Raw genomic sequence first — 26,181 nt, forward strand, 5'->3', positions numbered from 1 at the left:
CCGGAGTATCTACTGATACGCCGGCGTACTTTCAAATTTCCCGCGTCGTATCTTTGGTTTGAATCCTCAAACCAAGATACAACGGCATCTGGGTTAGATCCGCCAGGCGTACGGCTTTGTACGCCTTCGGATCTTAGATGCAATACTTCGGCGTCCGCTGGGTGGAGTTCCCGTCGTTTTCCGTGTCGAGTATGCAAATGAGCTATTTCCGACGATCCACGAACGTACGAGCGGCCGTCGCATTCTTTTACGTCGTCTCTAGTCGGCTTTTTCCGGCGTATAGTTAAACCTGCCATGTTAAGTATGGCCGTCGTTCCCGCGTTTAATTTGAATTTTTTTTTTTCGTTTGCGTAAGTCACATCCAAAAAAATGAAGTCCTTGCGACGTCATTTAGCGCAATGCACGGCGGTAAATTTAGGGACGGTTCATGCGCAGTTCATTTAAATTAAACACGCTCCTCTACTCGCCGATTTGAATTAGGCGCCGTTACGCCGTGAGAAATACACTACACCGCCGTAACTTGCGGCGCAAATTCTTCCAGGATTGTGGATCTGCCCCTATATCTCAACACCAAGTTCACGATATGGACCATTTATATATTTGTACTAGAGCTGCACGATTCTGGCCAAAATGAGAATCACAATTTTTTTGCTTAGAATGAAGATCACGATGCTTACGGCGTTAAATCTTTTACATTTATACAAAAAAATTAAAAATAATTGGGCTAACTTAACTGGCTAGTTTTTTTTTTTTTTTTATTCATTAAAGTTAATTTTTTCCAAAAAAAATTGCATTGAAAAAGACTGCTGCGCAAATACAGTTGCAACATAAAATATTGCAACAACCGCCATTTTATTCTCTAGGGTCTCCTAACTAAGAAATGATATAATGTTTGGGGGTTCCAAGTAATTTTCTAGCAAAAAATAAATAATGATTTTAACTTGAAAAGAGCTGTCAGCAAAAGGTTGGGGGCAGATCCACAAAATAATTACGTCGGCGTATCTATTGATACGCCAGTGTATTTTAAATTTCCCGCATGTATCTTTGTTTTGTATCTTCAAAACAAGATACGACGCATCTCGGGTCGATCCGCAGGTGTACGTCTTAGTACGCCGTCGGATCTAAGATGCAATTTTTCGGCGGCCGCTAGGTGCGTTTCCATCGAATTCCGCGTTGAGTATGCAAATTAACTAGTTACGGCGATCTACGAACGTACGTCCGGCCGGTGCATTTTTTTTACGTCGTTTGTGTTCGGCTTTTTTCCAGCGTATAGTTAAAGCTACTGTTATGAGGCGTACTCAATGTTAAGTATGGCTGTCGTTGCCGCGTAGAAATTTTTAATTTTTACGTAGTTTGCGTAAGTCGTTCGCGAATAGGGATTTGCGTAGAATGACGTCACCGTCGGAAGCATTGGCTTGTTCCGGGTTAATCTCGAGCATGTGCACTGGGATACCCCCACGGACGGCGCATGCGCAGTTAAAAAAAACTTTGTTTACGTCGGGTCACGGCGTATTTACATAAAACACGCCCCCATCACAGAGATTTGAATGCCGCGCCATTACGCCGCCAAAGATACACTACGCCGCGGATTCTTTGTGGATTTGAAAAAAATACGCTACGCCCGGCGGAATAATTCTCTTTATTTTGGAGAGATCTCCTCTCACTTCTGGTTCCATTTAATTACAGGAAGTCAAGGTAATTCCCCCCAATGAAGGACAAAAAAAACCCAGCAATTTTAACCATTATCAATCTTATCCCCCAAAAAATAAAATAGATTTAGAGACACTTTATGCTCATTTAACCACTTAAGACCCAGACCTTTAGGCAGCTAAAGAACCCGGCCAGTTTTTTGCGATTCGGCACTGTCAGTTTAACAGACAATTGCGCGGTCGTGCGGCGTGGCTCCCAAACAAAATTTACGTCCTTTTTTTCCCACAAATAGAGCTTTCTTTTGGTAGTATTTGATCACCTCTGCGGTTTTTATTTTTTGCGCTATAAAAAAAAATATAGTAAAATTTTGAAAAAAATTCAATATTTTTTACTTTTTGCTATAATAAATATCCCCAAAAAAATGCATTGTTTACTGTGAAAATGAAAATTGCAGTTTGGAGAGTTAACCACAAGGTGGCACTGAAGGGGTTATGTGTGATCTAATATGTGTTTCTAACTCTAGGGGGACATGTGGCTGTAGGTGTGATGTCATCGATTGTATATCCCTATAAAAGGGATCACACGATCGATGAAGGCGCCACAGTGAAGAACGGTGAAGCTGTGTTTACATACAGCCAGGGCCGGCCCTATGATGGGACCGGGTGGTACCATGGGTACCAGCAGCACTTTTAGGGGGGCAGCATACTGATGCCCGCCAGCCGGTTCCGGCAGCTCCGCTTCCCCAAATAAAATTGATGTCCTTTTTTTCCCACAAATAGAGCTTTCTTTTGGTGATATTTGATCACCTCTGCGGTTTTTATTTTTTGTGCTATAAATATATATATTTTTTAACTTTTTGCTATAATAAATATCCCCAAAATTTTGAAAAATAAACAATTTTCTTCAGTTTAGGCCAAGATGTATTCTTCTACATATTTCTGGTACCAAAAAAAACCCACAATTAGCGTACATTGATTAGTTTGCGCAAAAGACATTGTGGCCGCCGGCAATTCACAGGTCCCTTTATTCTCCTGGATACATGTATAGAGCCATGACAGGTCCTTTTATACGCCTATATGCATGTATAGAGCCATGACAGGCCCTCTTTATACATCTATAGAGCCATGACAGGTCCTCTTTATACTCCTATATACATTTATGGAGCCATGACAGGTCCTCTTTATACTCCTATATACATTTATGGAGCCATGACAGGTCCTCTTTATATTCCTTTACATGTAAAGAGTCTTGACAGGTCCTCTATATACATGTATAGAGCCATGACAGGTCCTCTTTATACTCCTATACATGTATAGAGCAATGACAGGTCCTCTTTATAATCCTTTATACCTGTATAGAGCCATGACGGGTCCTCTTTATACTCCTATACATGTATAGAGCAATGACAGGTCCTCTTTATAATCCTTTATACCTGTATAGAGCCATGACGGGTCCTCTTTATACTCCTATACATGTATAGAGCAATGACAGGTCCTCTTTATAATCCTTTATACCTGTATAGAGCCATGACAGGTCCTCTTTATACTCCTATACATGTATAGAGCAATGACAGGTCCTCTTTATAATCCTTTATACCTGTAAGTTCCATGACGGTTCCCCCTTTAGTTATGATGATATAAAATAATGAATGTGGGGGCCTTTTGGTTGGCGTGATTTTTTTTCTGGGGGGGGGGGCAGCAAGCATTTCACTCTTGGTCCCAGGCAGGCACATGTCTTGGGCCGGCACTGCAAACAGCTCTCCCCGTTCTTCAGCTCCGGGGACCGATCGCAGGACTCCAGCGGCGATCGGGTCCGCGGGTCCTGCGGTCCCGGTCACGGAGCTTCGACCCACGGCTGGGTACTAGCACAGCACGTACCTGTACGTGCATGTGCCCAGCCGTGCCATTCTGCCAAAGTAATGTGCAGGAGGCGGTCCTTAAGTGGTTAAAGACTAGGTAGGTCAGCTTTTAACTAAATATATGATATATATATATATACTTCAAAGCTGATTAGCTGAAAATAATTTCTACATTTAGAATTTAGAACCAACTTGACATAGACAAGAGGCACTTTTTCTCTATAATTGCAAACCGTCCATCTTTTCTTTTTAATGACTTTTTATTTTCAGATGAACAGCAAATTACTTTCTTCGTAAAAATATATAATTTTTACTGTAAATCCATAAAAAAAAGTGCATGGGCATGTAGAAGTTACCTAACATTAGTGCCCATATTAATGCAGCAACATACCGTAATACAACCCCCCCCCCCCCCCCCGTCCCCCCCCGATACAGTCATGTTGAATGCTCGTCTGATTATATTATCATTACACAAAGCCAAATTATCTGTGAGACATTTTGTTATTAATTATTTTACTTAATTACAAAATTATTGTTTAATTTCATTACAAGATTAATTATATTATTATTTTTACGTTTCTCTTTAATTATTAATATTTGCATTTTCCACTAACATTTGTCTCTAATACTTCCCACACAATTGTTCATCGTACGTAATAAATGTATTTATTTTTAGCCCCTGCATCACACAGATGGTACATATGAACACATTTAGGGGTAGTGTTAATATTTTTTACAGATTTTCATGTAAAAAAACATTCGGTATTATATCACTAGCACTTTAGGCCAATGAAGGTCAAACACATCGGAGTCTGCAATAGTATTTCTGTAAAAGTCTAGCAAATACTACATGCCACGGTCTGTTAATAAATCCTGATTTTTTTTTTTTAAGGAGCTGTCCATGGTATTGAACTTTTTCTTACATCATTGCTTGTATCTCCTATTCTATGGTTTGTTTGTGTGGATTTGTCAATGTTTGACCACTTAACCACTTAAGACCCGGACCAATATGCAGGTAAAGGACCAGGCGCCTTTTTGCGATTCGGCACTGCGTCGATTTAACTGACAATTGCGCGGTCGTGCGACGTGGCTCCCAAATAAAATTGGCGTCCTTTTTCCCCCACAAATAGAGCTTTCTTTTGGTGGTATTTGATCACCTCTGCGGTTTTAATTTTTTGCGCTATAAACAAAAATAGAGCGACAATTTTGAAAAAAATTCAATATTTTTTAATTTTTGCTATAATAAATATCCCCCAAAAACATATATAAATTTTTTTTTCCTCAGTTTAGGCCGATACGTATTCTTCTACCTACTTTTGGTAAAAAAAATCGCAATAAGCGTTTATCGATTGGTTTGCGCAAAATTTATAGCGTTTACAAAATAGGGGATATGTTTATTGCATTTTTATTAATTATTTTTTTTTACTACTAATGGGCGGCGATCAGCGATTTTTTTTCGTGCTGCGGACACTTCGGACAATTTGGACACATTTTTGGGACCATTGTCATTTTCACAGCAAAAAATGCATTTAAATTGCATTCTTATTGTGAAAATTGGCAGTTGCAGTTTGGGAGTTAACCACAGGGGGCGCTGAACGTGTTAGGCTTCATTTAGTGTGTGTTTACAACAGTAGGGGGGGTGTGGGCTGTAGGTCTGATGTCATCGATTGTGTCTCCCCTATAAAGGGGATGACACGATCGATGCGCCGCCACAGTGAAGCACGGGCAAGCCGTGTTTACATACGGCTCTCCCTGCTCTTCAGCTCCGGGGAGCAAATCTCGCGACTGAGCGGCTATAAACGAATAGCCCGCGCCGTCGTCCCGGATCGCTCCCCGAGGTAAGCCGCCCGCCGGGGGGGGGGGGGGGTCCCGATCGGACCCCCGACCCGCGGAAAGGCAAGGACGTATATATACGCCCATCTGCCTGTCCGTGCCATTTTGCGGACGTAAATAGTCGTGCGGCGGGCGTTAAGTGGTTAATAAATCCTGATTTTTATTTTTTTAAGGAGCTGTCCATGGTATTGAACTTTTTCTTACATCATTGCTTGCATCTCCTATTCTATGGTTTGTTTGTGTGGATTTGTCAATGTTTGACCACTTTCTACTTTCTGTTATAAAACATATCCAATAAAAAAATCGAATTTCTTGATAAATTTAGGCCAAAATTTATTCTGCTACATGTCTTTTTTGTAAAAAAAATAAAAAATCCTAATAAGAATATAACAATTTGTTTTGTTCGAATGTTCTAGCATCTACAAACTATGGTATATAAACTAGAATTAACGCAACTATGACACTATACGAGTAATGGCAGTGATCAGCGACTTGATGGGATGTGGTAGTGTGGCGGGCAATCTAGCGCTGGCTGGGAGGGTCACTTACACACAGCTCTTTTCTCTATCTGCAAAGTAGATAGCGTCCTGACACTCCTGCTCGCCCCCTCAAGAGGCTTTCTCCACACCAGGGAGAAAGCCTTGCATTACTGTGTGTAGTTACAGACAGAAGAACAGGAAGTGAGCATTTCTCAGAAGAAATAAGGACATTTAAAAGCAAAATCCCCCAAATGAATATATAAATAAATTAATAAATACAATTCTCCTAATGTGCTTGGCAATGCAAAATATCCATATGTTTATATGTTAATTTTGGGGGAAACTCTGTTATTTGTGTATGAGATCTTGTTAATATTCTTTTGGGGTATACAGCCGGAACTGGGTAGGGAGGATATGGAGGGTGAGCACAGAGATGAATTTATTGCATTGCATAGCATTTTTGTGTGGGATTGAGTTTCACTCGTGCTTGCACAAGGCTTCCGTCAATATGATGCCAAGATCCTGAGCATGCATGGCATACCTCCCAACTTTTTGAGATGGGAATGAGGGACACCTATCAGCAAAAGTATGCAGGCATAAGACACACCCCTGGCCACAACCCTTAACTGCTTGCCGACCAGCCGCCGCAGTTATACGGCGGCAGGTCGGCTCTGCTGGGCGAGATCACGTAGCTTTACGTCATCTCGCCGAGCAGCCAATAGGGGCGCGCGATCGCCGCCGGGCACCCGTGATCGCTCGTTACAGAGCGGGGACCGGGAGCTTTGTGTGTAAACACACAGCTCCCGGTCCTGTCAGGGGAGAAATGCCTGACTGTCTGTTCATACAATGTATGAACAGCGATTAGTCATTTCCCCTAGTGAGTCCACCCCCCCTACAGTTAGAACACACCCAGGGAACATACTTAACCCCTTCCCTGCCCCCTAGTTTTAACCACTTCCCTGCCAGTGCCATTTTTATAGTAATCAATGCATTTTTATAGCACTGATCGCTACAAACAGTGAGGCTGCAGATGGGCATAATGAGGCTGCAGATGGGCACACACAGTGAGGCTGCAGATGGGCACACACAGTGAGGCTGCAGATGGGCATGGTTGACCGTATTTTCCACTTACAGTAGCTGCTGCATTTCCCACCCTAGGCTAATACACGCTTCAATACGTTTTCCCAGTTTTTTTGTGGTAAAATTGGGTGCCTCGGCTTGTATTCGGGATGGCTTATACTCAAGTATATACCGTAGTTGTTTGTAAAAAATACCTTAAAGCCAGCCCTATCTTCAATCTTGCACATTTGTGCACATCTTGCATTGAGAAGCACAAAGACCCAGTGATGACATCACTTGATCTAAGGAGGTATGCAATGAAGCTTAAAAGGTTTTATTTTAAAAGACAATAACATGTTGCTATGAAGGGGGTAGGAAAGACCCAGAGGATGGAAATATATGCAGTTTAATTTAGCTGTTAAGTTTAAAAAAAAAAAAGAAGTCATACCTGAGTGCTTTTATCCTAGCAGAATCATAGGTGATCATTGAAACTACAAAACCTATCACCGGTATAGAAAAGACAAATCGGCGTGTGTACAGTTGTCTTACAGTAATCTCTCCCTTCGGCCAATCCATCACATAAAACTCTCCCTTTGGCTACCACCTGCACAATATTTACCTATGTAGAAGAACAAAGCCATCTCCCTAGTAAATCATAACTTCTGTAAACTTCACGGCAATCCCCCATATACCTCAGGCAGCTCCGATCTATTCATATCCTAGACTTACACCAGATGCTCCACAGCCGCCATATGTCTCTCTATATTGATTAAATAACTTGGAAGAAATGCTCCTCAAAATGCACATAAAACTTAATTTATGCTATTTATGCTCAAACTTGAGAATGGGACTAATAAACGCTGATATGTTGCTTTGTTAATAAGAAGCTGAAGTGACTAACAAGACAGCGCTACACATAAACCCAGAATAATCCTCTACTGTAGAAATATAGACAAGTACTTGACAGGCACACTATAAAAGCATTAAAGGTTAACCTGTATTTAGTAAACATAGAATCAAAGCCATACATTGATGGCATCATACCATAGATACTTGATTTAGCCACACTGGATTCCTTGATCATTCCCACCCGTGGACATGCCAAGCTGACGCGTTTCACCCTATTGGGCTTAAGGGGAAAGGGTTATCAGGACAGGGGGATGTTAATATACAACATTCTATGTACTGATAATCCCATGTGGAAAGGGAGGGATCAGAATCAGAGGGACACTGTTCAGAGTTTTAGCTGCCAGAGTGTGTAAGCAATACCAGAGAGAAGTCTCACTGAACACTCCGGCGTAATATGAATGTGCAGCCACATACGGATACAGACTAACAATATACACTAACCAGCCATAACTTTATTACCACTGACCGGTAAAGTGAATAACATTGATTAGTTTCTTACAATGGCATTTGAATGTCGGTGGGATATATTAGACAGCAAGTAAACATGTTGTCCATGAAGTTGATGTGTTGCAAGTAGAGTTGAGCGAACCCGAACTGTAAAGTTCGGGTTCGGTACGGACTTTGGGTTTTTCCTGAACCCGAATAATTGGAAAAAGTTTGGGTCCGGGATCCCATCGCTGGATCAGGACAACGTTGGAGCAGGAAGCCGGGAACGAGTGGATTATCACCACTGGAGTTTTTTTCTTTTTTTTTTATTAATAAAGGACTTTATTCTACGGTGTGTGTGTTTTTTTTTTACAAGACTTTACACTTCCTTCGTGAAATGGTAGGGGTACCCTGTACCCCATTACCATTTCACACAGGGGGGGAGTCAGGATCTGGGGGTCCCCTTTGTTAAAGGGGTCTTCCAGATTCTGATAAGCCTCCCGCCCGCATACCCCCACAACCACCGGGCAAGGGTTGTGGGGATGAGACCCTTGTCCCCATCAACATGGGGACATCCTCCCCATGTTGAGGGCATGTGGCCTGGTGCGGTTCAGGAGAGGGGGGGGCCGCACTCTGCCCCCCCCTCTTTTCTGCGGCTGGCCAGGTCAACGTGCTCGGATAACGGGTCTGGTTATGGATATTTAGGGGGAACCGCACGTCATTTTTTTTTTTAATTGACGGCGGGGTTCCCCTTAATATCCATACCAGACCTAAAGGGTCTGGTTATTGAATTTGCGGGGACCTCCGCGCATTTTTTTTTTCTAAAAGTCCGTGTCCCATTGACTACAATGGGGTTCGGAGTTCGGGTTCCCGAACCCAAACTTTTTTTTTAAAGTTCGGGTTCGGACCCGAACCCGAACATCCAGGTGTCCACGCTCAACTCTAGTTGCAAGCAGAAAAAATGGCAATTGCAGTTTGTTGTGTATGGGGCTGTGTAGCTACAGACCAGTCAGTGTACCCATGCTGATCAATGTCCACAGTCAAATGTGCCTACAATGGGCACGTGAGCATCAGTATTGGACCACGGAGCAATGGAAGAAAGTGGTCTGTCTGATTAATCACTTTTTATTTTACATTATGTGGCTGGCTAGGTGCATGGGTAGCATTTACCTAGGCAGGAAACGGTATCAGGATGCAATATGGAAAGAGGGCAAGCCAATAGAGGCAGTGTGATTCTTTGGCCAATGTTCTGCGAGAAAAGGAGATTTTCTCTTCCTGGTTAGCACTGCAATGAAGCCTGGGCATACAGCCAAGACAGCTGATTGGAGGAAAGGCACACGCCCCCCTCATCATAGGTAGAGACTTTCAGCTCTGTCCCTTGAATCGTTCAGCACACTGCTAATCTATTTATAGCATCCTCCCCAACATAAACCTCTGACTGCTTTTATCATTTGTGACGTAGAACTTGTCAGAAGTTATCAGGCTAAAGACCAGAGCAGGAGACAGCTACACAGGACATAGTGCTTTGAAGAGAGATTAGAAAACACTACAGATATATGTGTGCAGCTCAAATTTAATGAACCGGGTTTACATCCACTTTAAAAGATCTGCTACTGATGGCTTGTTGCCAAATACCACAGCATATCTTCAGAGGTCTAGTGGTGCTAATGCCTCGACAGGTCAGAGGCAGGGCTTCTTTGTCGGTAAAATGGGCTGTTTTGGCAGCAAAAGGGAGGCCTACTCAATATTATGTGGGTAGTCATAACGTTTGGTGTAAAAATTTGATGTATATATTTGGCCTATATTAAGGGTATGTGTCATGATGATTAACGCAAATGTCCCTACATTCTCTGTGATTCCAAAGTATCCTCATCCCCTGTTCTAAAATGAAGAACATCAAAACCAATCTATAAGAACAATACTCTTACTACTATTACTAAAACTAAAATTTGTGGGTGGAGAGAAAAATACCTTCACGGTTTGTTGTGGCAGAGGCGCCCTTGGTTGTGTGGTGGCTGATGTCATGGAAGGGTTGAAGTCATCAGAAGTATGGAATAAAAATGTATTGGTAACACCAAAGATGTATTTTTTGGCCAATACGCCACTTCATCATTATGTGGTGTTAGAGGTTCAACGCCCCTCGTTGCTTAGTAAACCTCGGCGTCATAGGCGTGCGCACATAGGGTGTAAGGTGTGCCTGGGCACACCCTAATCACCCTGTACTATGCAGATTCCCTGTGCTGCCTGGCTGCAGAGAAAGGGACTGGGGAATATCTGTCCTCAGTCCCTTTCTCTGTCTCAAAAGTTAGACATAAGGGGTCTGTTTAGACCACTGATATTTCACCAAAGCCCCCAAACAGGGCTCCTAAAAAAAAAAAAATATATATATATATATATATATATATATAACAAAAAAAATAATAAAAATAAATTTGTAAAAAAATAATAATAATACAAATAAAGATAAACTACTGACACCGATCTCTGCCCTGCTGACTAAACCCTACTGACTTGCCCACTGCCATATATGGTATATTACACACGCATGTGTGTTTGAGCTTTGGTGTGCACACCCTAATGCAATAGGCTTTAATAAACACATTTAGAGGATCTTGCATAAGCTTATCCTGACAGGTACATGAGCTACCTACAAGCATCGCTCATGCTCAAGGGAGCAAAAGGAAAGTAAGTATAAACTCCTTTTTGGTGTCTCGATTATTCTATTTTGCTAAGACCAGACAAAGGACAGGTTCACAGTGCATACTTATATTAATCAGAGGTGTGTGCTCACTTCTAAAATATATGCACTGTGTAATAATAAGACCCATCTGGTAAAAAACAAAAATAAAAGACAAAAAGGTAGAACACAACTTATCTAAATTCACCTTTGATTCAGTGGTGCAAATGAGGCGCGATATTGGCATATCATTTTTAGGGACTCAGCTATGCAACATGGCTGAGTATTTTTTTACTTTCCTATTCAGAAAAATTTTCAGTGTGTTTCGCTGATCCGTTTAAACCTTTATGGAAAGGAAGCGGCAATTCAACTAGCAGTTACATAGCGGCCATTGAACTTGCCAGAGGTCCCTCCCTTCCCGTCAATCAAAATCAGAAGATACATCCATAGCACTTTTTGTTGAGTGCTTATGGGGTCTTTGCATTATATTGGACTTATATGGATCTTGGATCTTATATTGGACCTTTTATCAGTATTTTTGTAACAAGTAACAATGAGGTGAAGGGGAATGATGGCATCACAAAGAGATCATTTTATTTAACCACTTTGTTACCGGGCCTATTTTGGCACTTCTCTCCTTCATGTAAAAATCAAATTTTTTTTGCTAGAAAATTAATCAGAACACCCAAACATTATATATTTTTTTAGCAGACACCCTAGGGAATAAAATGGCAGTCATTGCAACTTTTTTTCTCGCACGGTATTTGCGCAATAATTTTTCAAACGCCTTTTTTTTAGGGAAAAAAACAGTTTCATGAATTAAAAAATAACAAAACAGTAAAGTTAGCCCAATTTTTTTGTATAATGTGAAAGACGATGTTACGCCGAGTAAATAGATACCTAACATGTCACGCTTTAAAATTGCGCACACTCATGGAATGCCGCCAAACTTCGGTACTTAAAAATCTCCATAGGCGACGCTTTAAATTGTTTTACAGGTTACTATTTTTGAGTTACAGAGTAGGTCTAGTGCTAGAATTGTTGCACACGCTGTAACGCACGCGATGATACCTCACATGTGGGGTTTGAACGGTGTTTACATATGCGACCGGGACAGGGGCGTTTAAATTTATTTTTTTTTTATTATTTTTTTTTTCCTACAGGCTTACAAACATGAAATCGGTGAAAAAAAAATCACTGATTACATGCCGACAGACGCGATTGCGGCTTTGTTTACTTCCGTGTACCGGGCGAAACGTCACCAGTCATCTCTATGGTTCACCAACGATTCGCTCTCCGGGCCCCCGATGGCACGGGAGAGCCCGGACAAGCACCGGATGGCGGCGGGAGAACGATCGAGTGCCGTAACCGCCGCTTTGATCATTCTTCTGGTGCACAGAATCGCAGCTGCAGGCATCATTCAGATATCACCGCACAAAGTCCAGGATGTCCCAGGACGTCCTACGGGTCTCAAGTGGTTAATGGCAAATCTTTAATGGCAAATTATATTTATTTAATGGCAAATCTTAAAGGAATCAACATGTGGACCAGTATTTTATTCTCAGGAAATTAATAATGCATGTTGTTAATTGTGAAACTGGGTCATTAGCCCCTGATGATAATCTTTGTCAAAGATTAAAAAAAAAAAAAACAACAACATATAAACCCTATTGTTGTACATAATATCATTGTAGACCTACATCCCTGTCCCTTTATGTATTCTGAGAGCATTTTAACAACTGCATAATATTCATAGAATAGAATATATTTTGCATATACATTTACTTGTGCTCACAAACACTGCTGTATTGGTTTTAAGTGATACACTTGAAAGGCCTTTACATACCAGCAGCATGTCCGCTTTCATACAGTAACACAGGTAAATATGCAGAATAAAGGGAACCACTAAACTATAGAAAACATTTTAATAACCTCTCGGTGTAGATGTGTGTTGTGGTGCCTGGGCCATTTATAAATACACATGTATTGGCCTTAGAATCGATGGCTCTCCCCCACTGTAAAAAATAAAAAAGTCTTTCTTTTTAAATTTTCTCTTATCTTATTATTGTCTTCCTTTAAGGTACATTCTTTAATTATCCAGTCATACCAGCTGTCCCCTACCTATCCCGCTCTGCTATTTCTGTTAAATTTTTTACCCTAATGCCGCTTACACACGATCGGAAATCGTGAAAGAAAACCGTGGATTTTTTTCCGACTGAATTTTGGCACACGGTCACACAAAATTCCGACCGTCAAGAACGAGGTGACTTACAACACTACAACGAGCCTTGAAAAATTAACTTCAATGATTCCGAGCATGCGTCAAATTTATTCAGAGTTTTTTGCATGTCGGAATTGCATACAGAATTTCCGACAATAACTTTTCCTGACAGAAAATTTGAGAACCAGCTCTCAAAATTTTGCTGTCGGACATTCATATGCAAGTCAGATGGGGCCTACACACGGTCAGAATTTCCGACCAAAAGCTCACATCAAACTTTTCTTGTCGGAAATTCCGACCGTCTGTACGCGGCATAACTCTCCATTCTCCTTTCTATGGCCTTGTACTAGCATCAGGGTACTAGGCTGATTCTCTTCTTTTCCACCACTCCTCCCTTTTTCTCTCTCCTTTCTCTTTTTTTTTTGATAACGTGTAAAAGTTCTACTTCTCTTATATTGGATAAGTACTACTTCTCAGTTTGTTCTTTTTGGATAAAAGACATAATGTAACTAAAAATACGGTACACAGCTCTAGCACTTCTAAAGCAGTTTTGTGCTACTGGTTGGGTACAGTTGTTTTAGGACAACAATCAAATCAGTTTTTTTCATCTAATGTTCATAGGACAATGAAAGGGGTTGACATGGTAATGAAGGTGGCAATGAGCCTGGTTAGAGCTGGAGTTTGACGTGTTCAGTAGAATGGCTGGCATGGCCATTAATATGTACTGAGATCACTGTGATTATGAGATTCTGTAGCCATTTTTGCAGTCCTCGTGCAATGTTGATATTTAGCCAGCAGGGAATACTAAAGGTAAGAGCATTAAGTCCACATTGTATAATGGAATGTATAAACCAGTTGGCTTTGGATATTGTTTTGGAAATAACAAAATACCGACTGTATGCAAGCACTTTTGGCACTTTGTGGTAGCCATCTTTGTGGTCCTCATGCGATGTTGGAATTCACCCAGCAGAGAACACTAAAGGGAAAAGCATTAAGTCCACATTGTATAATGGAATGTATAAACCAGTGGGTTTTGGAGATTATTTTGGAACTAACAAAATACCAACTGTATGCAAGCATTTTTGGCACTTGGAAGAAAAAAAGCCTTTTGGCAGAGGACATTTTTAGAATGAAGGCCTAAGCATCGACATTATAACTTTTTCCGATGTTGGCAGCAGCTATCCAATGTAAGCCCCATATTACATATTTTCTTACTTTGTTTTGTAGAGCTGGTCATGAACACTTGTGCTATACGTATTCTATGTCACCCTTATTTACAGTGTCTTGGAAAACATAAATGTTTATTTTTTTTAGAAAGACCTAAGATCTTGCCCTGAAATACTGGGAATCTGGCCAAGAAAGTGATTAAATAAGCATTATCCATTGTATGTAATATTTTACATTGTAATATGTAATATTTCTATGTTATATATTGGTTTTTTTTTTTTTTCTATTTTTTTTTTTAATGTTCTTATGATGATTATGCTGTAAAATGATATATAAATCTAAACTAGATGGGTGATTATATTCTCAAGCTACCGAGACGAGACTAAACTTCTTGGCAATCTTTTCATCAACAACTCATAAGATGTTAAAGCAGAACTACATTTTTGAAAAATCCCCTTCCTCCCAGCACCTTCGTTCTGCATATATTTAAAAAAAATCCTATTATACGTACCTTTATTCTTAGTGCGTTCTGGCAGGTCATGTGATATTCTCCGGTCATTTTCCAGAGCTGTGGCTATGTTATGATGTCAGCACCATTTTCGGCAATAACATACTGTGATAGGGTTGCCACCTCATCCATTTAAAACTGAACACATATGTGCTGTGAAAAAGTATTTTGCCCCCTTCCTGATTTTATTTGATTTATTTGCGTATTTCTCACACTTAAATGATTCAGATCATCAAACACATTTTAATATTACACAAAGATATCCCGAGTAAATCCAAGATGCAGTTTTTAAAATATTATTTCATTTATTAAGGGGAAAAAGCTGCCTGGCTCTGTGTGAAAAAGTAAGTGCCCCCTCCCATGCTGAATTATGAATTTATTATTGAATAACCACAATTTTTTGGAAATCCAAGTTAAATTTCACCTGCCAGACCTGTTGAATCAAGAAATCACATAAATAGAAGCTGTCTGAAGCACGCTAATGGATCACAAATGTCACATATCATCCCGCAATTGAAAAAAAATCCAAAACAGCTTAGAAACAAACATGTATCGATCTAGTAAGGATTTCAAAGCCATTTCTAAGGTTTTGGAACTTCAGTGAACCACGGGGAGAGCCATTATCCACAAATAGAGATAACTTGGAACAATGTTGAACCTTCCCAGGAGTGGCCTACAAAAATTACTCCAAGAGCACGACGACGACGACTCATCCAGGAGGTCATAAAAGAACCCAGAACAACAGGCCTCACTTGCCTCAGGTAAGATCAGTGTTTGTGGTTCAACAATAAGAAAGAGACTGGGCAAAAATGGCATCCATGGGAGAGTTCCAAGGCCAAAACCAACAGCTGACCAAAGATAACACAAAGGCTCATCTCACATTTACCAAAAAACATCTTGCTTATCCCCAAGACTTTTAGGCAAATATTCTGTGAACTGATGAGACAAAAATTATACTTTGTGTGACCCATTACATCTGGCATAACACGAATACAGCATTTTTGTACAAGAATATCATACCAACAGTCAGACATGGTGGTGGTAACGTGATGGTCTGGGGCTGATTTGCAGCTTCAGGACCTGGTTGACTTACCATAATTGATGGAACCATGAATTCTTAGCTCTACTAGAAAATCCTAAAGGAGAATGTCCAGCCATCAGTTTGTGACCTCAAGCTCAAGTGCACTTGGGTTATGGAGCAGGACAATGATCCGAAAAACAACAGCAAGTCCCCCTTCATATGGTTCAAACAAAGCAAAATTTAGATTTTGGAGAGGCCTAGTCAAAGCCCGGACTTGAATCCAATTGATATGCTGTATCATGACCTTATGCTGGAAAACCCTCCAATGTGGCTGAATTAAAACAATTCTGCAAAGAGTGGACCAAAATTGCCCCACAGCAATGTGAAAGACTCCTTGCCAGTTTTCCTAAACACTTAATTGCAGTTGTTGCCACCAAGGGTGGCATAACCAGTTATTAGGTTTACGGGGCAATTACTTTTTCACATAAATCCAGGCAGGTTTGGACAGCTTTTTTGCCGTAATAAATAAAACCCATCAATTAAAAACGGCATTTTGTATTTATCTTTGTGTAATAATATTTGTTTTATGATCTGATTCATTTAAGTGTGATAAATATGCAAAAAATGTAAAATAAATCAGAAGGGGAAAAAAACTTTGTCATAGCATTGTATTCATTACACAGGTCGTGTGGCTGAATAATGTGGGAATTCAATTCAGCTAGTGCTTTACCTGCATTAAATTAGCCCCAGAACCTGTGTAATTAATATGTGTTTAGTTTTAAAGGCATGAGGTGACAACCCTATACTGGGTATCCAGGCTGACGTGGGTCCACATTTAACCTAGAAGAGGACTGGTTGTGAGGTAGAGTTTATTTGGGAGGCCGTGCTGGAGACAAAGTGGAACTGAATTTTTAATACATTTTTAATATTTTTTTTTTTTTTACAGGTTCCCTAAAACTGTAGCACATTTTATTTTGTGCAGTCCATTACGTATAATTGTATATAATGTGGCCTTTTAACATACAGAAACAAATTCTGCAATGCATCTTGTCTGTTGGCATTCATAAATCTGTTCCAGTATGATGATTGCCAGCAGATCAGAACGGCCTTAGGCCCTAAGAGAGTTGTCATGTCACTTTGTGGTTTTCTGTGTCTACTTTCCCCAAGGCGGATCCCTTCCTTTCCAACACGCACACCTGACAGATGGACATGGCTAGATTACCATGGATTAATGAGCCAGTGCTCACTGGAGACATGTTTTATGTCATCATAACATGTTTAGTTTTGACCACAACCTGGAATGCAGCCCTTGTGTGTGCGGCTTTATTGTAACCTTAAATTCTATAATGATCACCTGGCTCCCATTTATACTTAATTATATCCCCCTTGCTGATGATACTTCTAGATTGTATTTATACATCAGGAGAATGATTTTGGGCTTAATTGCTGTGTTACTGTACTTCGGCAGGTATATGATAGTTTGTAAAATATCACATTGGAGCTGTAAAATGACATTACTAGTTAAAATCCTATTTTGTGCAATGGTAAGACACGTAAAAACAAACATCCTTGGCAATGTAAAATAGAGGAAAATGCCTGCACGATTTAGGAGGGCCCATTATGTTTTTGTCCCAATCTCCGCTGTCTTTTCCTACAGAAAGTATAACAAAAGAAAGCTCCGGCAATTGTTCAGTTCTCTTATGTATCGTATCTAGACAAAGACTTAGGAAACAGCTAACAGTGTGGGTTATAAACCAGCAGTGTCTCTAGGTTCATACAGTGCAAGGTGCATCTTAGCCGGAGAAGAGTTATGTGTAACCATGTGATTCCTTAATTTTATTAATATTATATGAATCTATGTATAAAGTATGTGCTTTTAACACGTTTATTCATTTTTGTTTTTTTGTTGTTGCATATTTTACAGTGCCATTTTTGTTTATTCACTCCCTATTGGATAAATCATCATGTTCGTCTATGTACACTACTAATTATTTTAACATATTTATTTTTGTATACAATTTTTTTTTTGGTACACAAGATTGTATCTTCTGTTTAAGCCTGTATTGAGCTGTTGCACCCTCCTTTATATGTAACCGGCAAGCTGATTATTTTTTTGTCAGAGGACTACTTATAAGGCAGGATTACAATTGCAAAGCTGAATAAAGAAAATATCTGAAAATGTAAATTTCACCCAAGAAAGGCTGAATGAAATTGCTGCCACTTCTAAGAGCACTACAACTTTCAGGATGAAACATAACTGTCAGAAAGAAAAAAAAAACATGCATTCTTTATAACACTATCTACTTGCGCATACCTTTTTTTTAGAAAACGGAAGGCATATGTTTCCTCCTGTTGTCTATAGTAGATTCTCCATGACACGTTTCTGGTATTTGTAAATCCAACACAGCATGGTCAGAGGAAGCATCCAATCCACACAGAGAACCCTTTCTTGCACCTCACAGGGCTTATTCCACAGTCTAGCTCAACAGACCAGATTCGTACATCTTTTCCTCTTTCGTGTTTTCCTTTTCTGTAGAAAAAATATATTTTTTTTTTCTACCTCCTCCTATTCCTCTTCTTTATAGTAATGAGTGATCCTCCTTCATGGCAGACACAGGCGGAGGGGGGGTTGTGGGCATGGAATAAGTGTGCTGTTGCGTGACCGAGGCAGAGAGAGGATCTAGGGACCTTTCATCAGAAGGTTTTCATGGACATGGAATGAAGGGATTGATTTTTCTCTTCGCAAAAAGGGGGTGGCATGAAGAACTTCCTAACCCCACAAATAACCAACAACAGTACCACTTGAGGACATGAAGTGCCTTAACTTTGATGTTGAAGAGAAATGATGCCTGGAAGAGCAAGTAGGGAAGACTGTACACTCCACTTAGGTCCTCATTTTATAATTTTGTAGAAAAGCACACGGTATTATTACCATTTCTCCATCCACAGCTTTTTCCGACAATTTGTAAGGTCTTCTAATACCTGTTTTAAAAGAAAAGGAGAGAAATATCTTCATTAAGGTGAAGCAATCTGGTGTAAGGTAACCTTTGCACAAGTGCTAATAGGATGTTTACAGAAAGGAGGTAGTTTGCTGTTCCAATCTTGCATCTGCTAATTACGCATTTCTCTATCAATGAGTCAATGCTAAAAGTCCTATTACGTTGGAAAATATTGCTTAGGATGGTTGTGTTTTGTCTGACACTAAGAAAACCTCTCAGCAATCAGTGACAACTTGATGCACCGACATTTGAGAAGTAGCTTCTGCTAATAAGGAGTTATTGTGGCACATTAGTACAGTCTCCTCACTGGTATGTTAATATAACACACAAAAGTGCATTCCTTCTAATCATCACCTCGCACGTTAAATTTGCTTACTGTTCAGACAGCTTAAGGGGCCCACAAGAGAGCTTCTGATTCTGCCAGGATGACCTTTTCACCTGACACGCATTTCCAAAAGAACGCACGCGTCAGACGAGCCCCCATGAGTTTAAAGGCATAGCACCAGTTTATGTATATAGCATCAGTAAGGAGGAATGATATATTGGCCAAAAAATTCCCAGAAGTCAGGTTAAGGTTCCTGTGCTCAGATAAGTTGTGGTCATACACCGATCACCCATAACATTATGACCACTCACCTAATATTGAGTATAGCCCCCTTTTGCTAAAACAGCCCTCACCCATAAAGGAATGGACACCAAAGTAACATACTCATGAATGGCAGGACCCAAGGTTTCCCAGCAGAACATTGCCCAAAACATCACACTGCCTCTACCGGCTTGCCTTCTTATACCACATCCTGGTGCCGGGTAAGTGACGTACATGCACCCGGCCATCCACATAATGTAAAAGAAAACATAATTTATCAGACCAGGACACCCTCTTCCATTGCTTTGTAGTCCAGTTCTGATGTGACCATTGTAGAAACTTTTGGCTGTGGACATGGGTCACCATGGGCTTCACAGCCCCATATACAACAAACTGCAATGCCCATTTTTTTCTGCTTTCACCGCATCAACTTTATGGCCAACATGTTCACTTTGCTGCCTAATATATCCCACCAATTTTCAGATGCCATTGCAACGAGATCTTCCGTTTACCTGTCAGTGGCCATAATGTTATGGCTGATCGATGTATATAGTTACATAGTTAGGTTGAAAAAAGACACAAGTCCATGCAGTTCAACCTCCATACTGTTCAGGTATGCAAAGGTACCAGATTTTTTTTTAAATCTTTTATCAAGCAGCATTTTAACGCCATGAAAATGCTATCTGTACCTATTCTTTCTTATAAAAACAATAAGCCCTTTTCACTTTATGTATACCACACATCGCTCTAACACAAGGCAACTGTACTGTGCATAGTCGCCTAAGAGTACGGTAGCGCAAGATGTTTGAGATTTTTGTTAGAGTTGTGTCTTCAGTTTAGTTATTTTTAGTGATCATTTTCTCACAATAAAGCACAACATCATACGCACACATATACCAGGCATGAATCGAGAAATGTGGCAGCTATAACAGAGCCTGAAGGCGTACACACAATCTAAAAGCAGGCCGCGGAACGAGTGAAAGAGGGAGGGAGTGAGAGAAAAGAAGTGAGAACAGACAGTGCTGCCTGCGTACTGTGAATCCAAGTAACGTCTTTGGCTAATTAAACATCTTTGTAATAATGAGTACAATTGTCAGATGCACAGGAATATAAGTATATGAGCGCATAATGTGTTAACAAAAGGTGGGGAAAAAGGAAGGATAAGAAGAGTGTCTCGTTCTTCTACTTGTTAAGCTTTGCGGGTTTCTTAATGAGGTGAGAGTCGGGCAAATGAGACATGAGGGGACATCGAAAAAAAAAGACAAAAAATTGGGAAGATGTACCTATAAATGAAGATAAAACCCAACTAGACAGTGACCCCATGTAGGATATTGGAGATAAAACCCAACTAGACAGTGACCCCATCTAGGATATTGGAAATGGTTGGTACTAAGTGTTTGGTACTAAGCCATTACATAATATGTATGTGGTTTTTGGAGATAAAGGGAGAGGGGCAGAGTATTCAGTAGGCTGAGGTTCACCAAACTGGTCATATGAAGATTCAGAAAGAAGGGGGTGTACAGATCAAGTTGTAGGAGTGAATATAAAAGACTTTTGAATGAAAAATTACTATTTGTAGGAGACGTGATGCAACAGGAGGTACACAAAAATATAGAGACATGCTAGAAGTTCTGTAGGGAATAGATATGGCAACATGACAGTGGCTCCCTACATTGCACAAAACCGTATTATGTAATGCTTCCTACTCTAACAAAAGCTTATTTTGCATACATACAAACTATGTACTGTTAAATGGTTAATAAGATGTTTTCAGACACAGCTGTTCAAGCAATTTCACCGAGCAGTTTTATAGAGCAATAAGAGTTATTAGTAATAGGTATATGATGAATAGTAAAATACCATTACAGCAACATATCACTTCGGAAAACCATCAGATGAGAAATAATGCGGAGAGATGAGGAGAGAAGAAGGCATCTTTCTCACCATTGCTATACATTGCAGTACGAGACTCATGTAGACCGGAGATGTTCATATATACAGCAGATAAATAGAGCTTTCTTCCATGGTCCAAGTGTCTCTCGGAAATAGCCCCCCTCCATTTATACACCCCAGCTGAAACAGTGGCAGCACACGGTAGTCTGACCCTCGTAAGGGCAACCTCTCGGGATAGTGAATAAAGATTGTATTGAATATCAGGGCATGAGTGTGAAATGCATTAGAGCAAAAAGCACAGAGAGAGAGAGAGAGAGAGGGAGGAGGAAAGAGGAAAGAACCAGAGAACAGGAGGAGGAGAGAAAGAGGGAGGGAGAAGAAGAGAGCAGAGAGGAATATACAGAGAGCCAGCACAGCACAGAAAATGGATGGAAAATAACGGGAAATACAAGAATGTAGAAAAAGGAAGAGCAAAGGATAAGCACATCATGAAAATACAATATTTAATTGAAGATACGTAATAGTATGTGCTTCTGTATTAGGAATACCGAAAAAAAAATGTGCCAACAATCTCTACATCTCAGAGCTTGAGTGTATGTTCAAAGTCAATTACTCAAATGCATTTTGGGCCACATTTGCACTACAATCCTAGCTGACAATTAGAAGTATTAAGGAGGAATGGGCCATATCAGTGTGCTTGCTGCATCAATGCAAATATTGCAATGGATGCCAGTTAGTATAAGAGTACTGCAAGTTCTCATCTGTACAAACTAAGATTTACAGCTATGGGTATGATAGTATGTCTGATCCCAAAACAATTTTTTAGGTAATTGTGATCGGGCAGGCTGTATGAAATTCATATTTATTTTGCAGCACCTGCTGCGTATATCCAGTGACGATATGTTCCTTTGGTAATATCTTGCTTTTACTGATGCAGCATGGTTGGGCATTGTAGCATTCCTTGTGGTCAGTGAAGACACATCCTGCCTCCACCACCCTCCATCCACAAAAATAAACCTAAACAGTTTACTTCTTATATTTTCCTCTTGGGTTTATTCAGTAAATAGTGCAAAGGCGATGATAATGATGATCAACCAGATTCCAATGATGTCACATTAGTGGCGGCCATTGATTACTGCACTGGGTATAGTCCTCTTTGCAATATTATTCCAATTTTATTTGAATAATTTTCAAAATTTTACACAAACAACAAAAAAAAACATACACAAAGAAATACAATCATCCTAAATATATATTGATAGCTGAGGTGCCCATTAAAATTATAATTACTATTACTAAATCATCTGACTTGCATAATGATACATCCCCCCCCCCCCCATATTCAGGACGACAATATAACAGGACTGCATTGTACATAATCTCTCAGTGAGGCCCCGTACACACGTCCGAGAAACTCGACGGGCAAAACACTTCGTTTTGCTCGTCGAGTTCCTTGTGAAGCCGCCGAGGATCTCGGTGAGCCAAGTTTCCTCATTGACTAACGAGGAAATAGAGAACATGTGCTCTATTTGGCTCGACGAGTTCCTCGTCGGTTTCCTCAGCCAAAAGTGTACACACGACCAGGTTTCTCGGCAGAATACGGCTCCCATCGAGTTTCTGGCTGAATTCTGCCGAGAAACTCGGTCGTGTGTACGGGGCCTGAGACAATACTGTTTTTCCCAAATGATATCACAAAGTTATACTATAATTATGATTCGTGTCCCACTTCATCAGAAAACAATGTACACTGACTATTGTTTCTATCAATGTTTTGCATATTGTGTTAAGCCCCCATTCACATTGGAGTGACTTGTGACAGGTCATCTCCCATGACAAGTTGCATCCTATTACCGGCAATCGCACTGTTCAAAACGGTGCAAAACCAACTTTTCGGTGCTTCATCGGTTTGAAAAAAATAGTACATGCACTACTTTTGCCAATTTTGGGTGCGACTTGAATAGACTTCAATAGGGCCTTTCTTTAAAGGAAGACTTCATGCTATCCAATAAACACAGAGCTGGATTGTATGTACTCTGCTCTGCCAAAACTCTCATACTGTATACTCTATCCCATACTGCACAGCCAGACAGGGGACACCACTAGTTATTTTTTCAGATATGCTGGATTTTTTGTGCTACTTGCTGAGCAATGACTTAGCCGTGTGATGATGCTGAATGCATTGTCCAGTGAGCAGGCTGGGGGTGGAAAAATGACACAGAAGGCTGCAAAGCTGAAAATGGAAATAGTGTGGTTACCAGCATGAATAACAATACTAAGGCCTTGTACACACGACCGGATCTGTCCGATGAAAACGGTCCGCGGACCGTTTTCATCAGACATGTCCGCTGGGATCATTTGGTCTGATGGCTGTACACACCATCAGACCAAATTCCCCGCGGACAGGATACGCGGTGACGTGGCCGCGACGATGACGCGGCGGCGTGCGCGACCCTGGAAGGTCAATGCTTCCACGCATGCGTCAAATCACTTTGACGCATGCGAGGGCTTTCGGCCGAGCGGACATGTCCGGTGAGTCATACAGACGACCGAACATGTCCGATGGACAGGCTTCCAGTGGACATGTTTCTTAGCATGCTAAGAAACATTTGTCCGCTGGAAACCTGTCCGCTCGGCCGGGAATCCGGTCTGGTCGGCTGTACAGACGACCGAACATGTCCGCGGAAACTGGTCCGCGGACCAGTTTCAGCAAACATGTTCAGTCGTGTGTACGAGGCCTAACTGAACAGAACTACAATTTATTCGGTAAGCAAAATGTTCACATACATTATATGCATGTCAACTGTATTTAACTCTTTGCCTGGAGTTTTGCTTTAAAGGAAAAACAGGACCAAAGCTCTTTTTGCCCTATTTCTCCTGTGGGTCACAGGAGTACACTTAGTGCCGCACTCCTGTGACCTACATTCAGCTGACAGTGGGATAAAGTCCGCTGTCGGTTGACGTCACTCAGCTGCTCCAGACTCTGGCGAAATCCTGACTTTATTATTGGTATGCACCAAGATCAGCCTCTCAGCATGCCACTGAGAGCCTGAGCCAGCTGCTCCTGCCCCCTCCACAAACCGATGCTCCGGTAAGCACTGGAAGAGCAAAGCAGAGAGCTGGTGACTGACAGTCACCGGCTCTCTGCTCACTGAACACCAAGAACCAAGCAATCGTTCTGAGTCTCAGAGGCAGGGGAGGACAGATGCATCATCAGGCCAATGCTATTACCACCTAGGGGAGTATGTACATTTATTTTAAATTTTTTTAATCCCATACTTCTCTTTTAAGCCCTCATTTACATGGCATCTAAGGCCCATCACCATGAATGGGATTTTGTTTATGCAGCTGGAGCCGCCAGGTGCTGTGCTCAGCCTATGTAAGCCTATGAGGATGTAGCAGCTGCAGGGGCATAGGCACTCATTCTAAGGGGTGTGGGTAAGTGGCCCCCAAATGCAGACGGCATGCATTTGGGGCCACTCACCTGCACACCTGTCAAATAAGCATACGTGACTCTATCTGTGCAGCCATTCCACCTCTGTAGACTTGAACAGGCTGCTTGCGTCTGCAGCTGCCTAAACAAAAGCCCATTCACAGGGCACGGGCCTCAGCACCGTGTAAATGGGATCTAATTGTTAAAATACAGGCAGGTGACATCATTGTCCAGTGAGCAGTTAGGGAACACTGCTTGTATGTATTCCACCTATGTATTTAGCTGTTTATTTAGAGTATCCCTTTAAGGTAAAATACAGGACATCTTGATTAATTGTATCATACAAATTATGCTGTTTCTGCTGCATCAAGTATGAGTTTACACCTTGGGCTAATGAGAGGTTACTACTCATATTGTGTATTACAAGGGTCTGCTAGCCTTTTACCACTGTAGGGATGGCACAACCATTGTTGTATAGCAGTGTGAAACAGATGTCAGTTCTAAAGTGTTGTCAATCAGCACCAGGCTGGCAGCACTGCTGTAATATTGAGTAGCTGTGTGAGTTTGGCAGTGTCAATATAGTACTGTATGTTAATGACAGGCTGGCAGCACAATTGTAAAGCAAACATTGCTGGCACTACAAGTGACTTCAGTACAGTACATCTGTCTTTATTATATAAGTCACAGGAAATGATACTTGGTTCCATTACCTATTTATGAGTCAAAGGAGCAGATTTACTATGCATGTATGAAGTGAAGAGAACCTGTGTTCACTTTAATCATCCAATCATTAGTAGGGGCATTTAGGGAAAAAGTTAAACTGGAGTGTACAAAATCTGGTGCAGCTCTGCATGGCAGCCAATCAGCTTCTAGCTTCAGTTTGTGCAATTAAGCTTTGACAATAAAACCTAGAAGCTGATTGGCTGCAATGCACAGCCTCACCAGATTTTGCACACTCCAGTTTAAGTGAATCAACCACATAGAGTCCTAGAGCTTTAAAGTGTTTGTAAAGTCAGAAGGTTTTTTTATTGTAATGCATTCTATGCATTAACTGCTTGCCGACCAGCCGCCGCATTTATACGGCGGCAGGTCGGCTCTGCTGAGCGAGATCACGTAGCTTTACGTGATCTCGCCAAGCAGCCAATAGGGACGCCCCCTGCTCGCCCCCTGATGCAGCACGCGTGCCCGGCGGTCGCGATCACCGCCGGTCACCCGCGATTGCTCGTTACAGAGCAAGAACCGGGAGCTGTGTGTGTAAACACACAGCTCCCGGTCCTGTCAGGGGGGGAAATGACCTATCCTCTGTTCATGCAATGTATGAACAGCGATTTGTAATTTCCCCATGTCAGTCCACCCCCCCTTCAGTTAGAACACACCCAGGGAACATGATTAACCCCTTCCTCGCCCCTAGTGTTAACCCCTTCAGTGCCAGTGGCATTTTTATGGTAATCTATGCATTTTTATA

At 41.1% G+C, this 26,181-nt stretch overlaps 2 protein-coding genes across 4 annotated transcripts in view; one reads left to right on the forward strand and one right to left on the reverse strand.

Moving 5' to 3' along the window:
* Positions 1 to 21,748, reverse strand: part of FLRT1 (fibronectin leucine rich transmembrane protein 1) — a 150,913-nt gene extending 129,165 nt beyond the window's left edge. Inside the window, exons 1-2 of the mRNA XM_040329045.1 lie at positions 21,338 to 21,748; positions 18,123 to 18,790 (exon numbers count right to left, since the gene is read on the reverse strand). The gene's annotated coding sequence lies outside the window, so the exon portion shown is untranslated. The remainder of the gene's footprint in view (positions 1 to 18,122; positions 18,791 to 21,337) is intronic.
* The window catches only part of MACROD1 (mono-ADP ribosylhydrolase 1), a 1,095,428-nt gene that overhangs the window by 684,285 nt on the left and 384,962 nt on the right, over positions 1 to 26,181 (forward strand). The gene's annotated exons all lie outside the window — the stretch shown is intronic.

This window comes from Rana temporaria, chromosome 11 (genome assembly GCF_905171775.1).
Source record: "Rana temporaria chromosome 11, aRanTem1.1, whole genome shotgun sequence".
NCBI classification, from domain to species: domain Eukaryota; kingdom Metazoa; phylum Chordata; class Amphibia; order Anura; family Ranidae; genus Rana; species Rana temporaria.